The sequence below is a fragment of the Pteropus vampyrus genome, unplaced genomic scaffold, assembly GCF_000151845.1.
Source record: "Pteropus vampyrus isolate Shadow unplaced genomic scaffold, Pvam_2.0 Scaffold6, whole genome shotgun sequence".
NCBI lineage: Eukaryota > Metazoa > Chordata > Mammalia > Chiroptera > Pteropodidae > Pteropus > Pteropus vampyrus.
Window position 1 is genome coordinate 2,904,264 of NW_011888787.1, and position 4,138 is coordinate 2,908,401.

The window sequence follows — 4,138 nt, forward strand, 5'->3', positions numbered from 1 at the left end:
GGCCACGCTGACACGTGAAACTTCACTGAGATACAAAAAAATGGGCCCAACTTTCTGACTCTCTCAACCTGTAAAGTCTGAGGCTTCGTGGGCCTTCAGAACCCATTCCCATCAACGGGACAGGAAGCTGGAAAAAGATACATTGCACAGTGGGAAAAAGGCTTAAACAGATGGCACCGTCAGGAGCACATTGTCTTCTGAGTGTGATGCACGCTCCCTGTCCTCACCCCATTTCAACATTCAGCTCGAATGCCACTTCCACTTTTAAGTCTTCCTGGATCTTTCTAGTTGCAATTCATTGCTCCTTTGATGTTCACAGTCAGCCAGGTCGGTGAACATCGGTTCCTGGTACCTGTCTGTTTCCCTCAGTGGGGCTGGGAGGCTTTGGCCTCTGGTCTCCGTTCATTGTTGTAGGGAGACTTGGCACCATGGCCGCGTATCCGGGCTCTAGAATCAGACTGCCTGGGTTCAAGTCCTCATGTCACCTTGAACACCTAACTTCTATGAGCCTGAGTCTCTCAATCCACAAAATGGGGCTGATAATGGAACCTAACTCCAAGAGTCACGTGAGTCCCATGTGATGATTATGCGCTTGGCACAGCCGAAGAGCTACCGCTAGGGTCTCTGCGTGCAGCTCCCTCCACAGGCCTGCTGCGAGCTGGCCCTCCACTCCGCCGGCTCCCCTCCCTGGACAGGTGCTTCACTGAGGATACGCTTTGGACGGATGGCCACTGGGGTCCCTTAAAGGAAGTTATTCTCCAGATTGTTTTGAAAACAAAAGAAGCCGAGTCCACTGCACTTTTTGCTGTATATGCATCTGAGACAACCCTTCTCTAAACCTGAAGGTGACTGGGGTTTAGAATAAAGGTCTGGCTCTGCCAGGTGGCGCATTAAGGCTGGCGAGGTGAGTCCACAGATCCTTGAGTCTACAAGGTCAGTGTCTATAACTTCCTGATGAGAAACCGTTGACATCAAGAGCCACAACCTTCAGGGGCAGTGGGAGCTACTGAGCTATGACGAGCACTGGGTAAGAGTTAATTAGCTGAACTGCCCCACACTCTTAATTATCTCCATTTCACAGGCGCAAATGCTGACTGACGCAAGACCAGTGTCTCCCAGCCAGCCAAAGGCAGGAACCAACAAGTTCCTGCCTAGACCTCCGTACTGACTTTTATTATAAATTATCTTTCTAATCAGCTCTGCTCCATCTCCTGCCACTTAAAGCAGGACCCACCTCATCACTGGCAAAACATCTCTTCAGAGACCTGCGACTGCTTGAGCCAGCTGAGGGGGGAGCTGACCCCAGAGCAGGCTGGAGACCCTAACCTGTCAGCCCCCGTCTGCTGTTCTGGGTAGCTGCAGGCGAGTACAGGAGTAGGAAGTGACTGAAACTCAGTGAGAATCATGTACTTTCAGAGCCTGAAAATTCCAAAAGTCAATACACCCCTCATCTTATCGCTGGAATGATAAAAATAAATCGTGCAACCTGCTCGAGGGCCATGCAGTTAAAAAATGGGTAGAACAGAGCTCTTTCAATGACCCTATATTGCGCGTGACCCCAGCTAAAAACCGTGTTGGACTCCAACTGACCAACCCTAAATCTGAGGGACCAAAGAGTTCAGAGCAGCACCTTGCACATCATCAGCACTTTATGTCTATTTCCTTATCCACTCATTGCCTCCCACTGTCCTTGCAGAATAACAAAGTGACTTGGAGGGCGGGGGAAGAATGACAGGTGTGACAGTAGCAGCTGGGTTTAAGGGACCTCTGTGTCTAAACGCTGGGATTTCAGTGGACACAAGATAAGCTTTTCTAGTCCTTGTTCTACGGGAGATGGGAAAATCCTTGGCCAACTGAAGTGGCAACACTCACTCAAAACTCAAAGTGTGGTCTCGTGACCAGGGGCAGCACAGTCACTGGAGCCTGTTAGAAATGCAAATTCTCAGCCCCCCCTCCCACCGGACCTACTGAATGAGAAGGGGGGGCGGGTAGGGCACCTGTTCTCTGGGCTCCTTGACCCCCAGGAAAAGTGCAAAGACTTAACCCAGACAGAGGTCCATTTCACCCGCGATCATTTATCATTCCACAGTTCTCCTCGAGACATGTTCTAAAGAGGGAACAAATGGGCCTTGGAACGTTTCCGGTTTACCTATCACTTCCAAGTGCCCTCTCACGGCCCCCAGCATGGTGGCAGTGACAGAGAGGGCAGGCGCTTTCCCCTCTTTCTTTCTCTGAAGATTTAGAATGAAAAATTTCACAGAATAGAAACCATGAAAGATTTCAGGACTAGAACATCCATAAAGTGTAGGGGCACTGAATTGTCTCTTTTAGCTTCCTATGGGGGGCTCATGTTTTCTCTTCTACCTCCCACCCAGAATGGCCACTGTCACACTCTTTTCTCTTCCATCCTTTTGGAAGTCCCCGCCCCCACCCCACCCTGCCCCAGGCTCATGTGATTAGTGATTATCTTGCTTCGTTCTTCACTTAGAAGGTAGGAGCCTCTCCTTTTTACTTCCTCACTAGCTGCTACCCCTGTCTGTGCCCTTGTCCTCTGCCTCCCTTCCTGGTGCCAGGACAAGCCCAGCCCCTGTCAAAGGGCAGCCCGCAGGTGCCCTGGATCCAGCCCCTCCTCCAGCCAGCAGCACCGCCGTCTCTCTCCTCCTCCATTATCCCTGTCAGCGTGCGGCCACTATGTCAGTGTTTTCAATCTGAAAAGAAAAACTCTCTCTCAGCTCCACAACCTCTCCGGCTCCCACCCCGTCTCTCTGTTTCCTTCTCAGCAAACTTGTTGAAAGAGCTGCCTGCGGCTGCTGGTCTTACTGGGCGTGGCAGGGGGAGGGTAATGTGGTTCCCAGAACACACCTGAGCCAGGCTGCCCGGAGTGCAAGCCCAGCTCTGCCACTGTCCAGCCCAGTGGCCCTGGACAGCGAATTTATCTTCTCTGTGCCTGGGTTCCTCATGTGCAAAATGAGGATGATATTAGAATTTATATCACGAAGAGTGTATTATTCTATTATGATTCTACCGAGATATTGCTCTTGCCGCTGTCCAGTCTAACTTGGACTTCTCTGTTCTCATCTTGCTTGTTTTCACAGTAGCTGTCAACACAGACGTCCTTCCTTCTTGAAACGCTTTCTTCCCTTGGTTTCCATGACTCCCCCGACTTCCCCATGACACTGGTCCAATCTCCTAGAGTTGGCTTCTGCTTCTCTACACCTGGTCCTGGTCCCGTTAGCCACCTCCCTCCCCTGCTTCCCACACAACTCAAAACCACCAGGCTCTGCTTGCAGGGGGTTTGCCTCTGGTCTGAGGACATATCTTTTCAGTATTTTCTGTATTTGATGATTGGCTCTATCCTTTGCCAAAGGATAGAGCCAATCATCAAATTTTTGTTCTCCGGGTCCAGGGAACAAAATACAACAGTGTAGGGACAATTGTCCTCTAAAGTGGCTGGCATAAGCTCTGGGGTCAGGATACAGTCCTGTAAGGCATGCGAGGCTAAGTCGCGTCCTAGCTCGTGCTGTGTGGGAGGGAGCACCTAGACCCCACAGGAGCCCTTGGAGCCTGGACTAAGGCTGCACCAAGGCCCCGGGAGAAGCCCTGCACGGGGCAGTTAGACAAGAAATTGTCCAGGCGAGAAGCTGACCTTTGGTTTCAGCTTCTACCTGTCCAGGGAACCTGTTTCCCGTCCTCTTCCTTCTGTCTTCCCTTTTTTGAAGAGAATTCAAGTCTTCGTGTTTCTCTTTGCAGCTAAGAGAGAAGCCAGAATTGATGGGGGAGTTGTGGTGTCATCCTGGTGGCCTTGGGTCAGGGAGTCTCTGTCCAAAGACCTTAATGGAGGGTCATGGCAACGCAACAAAAGCCAGTCATGTTTTGAGCCCCCTGCTGTGGTCACCTTTGCCTCGGGCCCGCTCTGTGGTGCTTTCCTGGAGAGGGGCTCTGCCTCTTGGGCCTTATTCGGAGCAGCTCCTTCAGAACAGCACGCAGTGAATGCTGGGGCTGGGCTCGCACAGCACTGCTGACCCGCAGCCTAGGGACGAGGCCGATTTGGGAGTGGGGCAGGGGACGAGGAGGCAGGACTCCAGAATGTCCCTTACATCATGGGGTTCCCACCAAGCCCGGGGAGAGCAGGTCAGCA

At 51.8% G+C, this 4,138-nt stretch overlaps 2 protein-coding genes across 2 annotated transcripts in view; one reads left to right on the plus strand and one right to left on the minus strand.

The window, feature by feature from the left end:
• MAN1A2 (mannosidase alpha class 1A member 2) overlaps positions 1-4,138 on the minus strand; it is a 290,151-nt gene that overhangs the window by 232,514 nt on the left and 53,499 nt on the right. The window lies entirely within an intron of this gene.
• Positions 1-4,138, plus strand: part of VTCN1 (V-set domain containing T cell activation inhibitor 1) — a 44,120-nt gene that overhangs the window by 4,908 nt on the left and 35,074 nt on the right. The window lies entirely within an intron of this gene.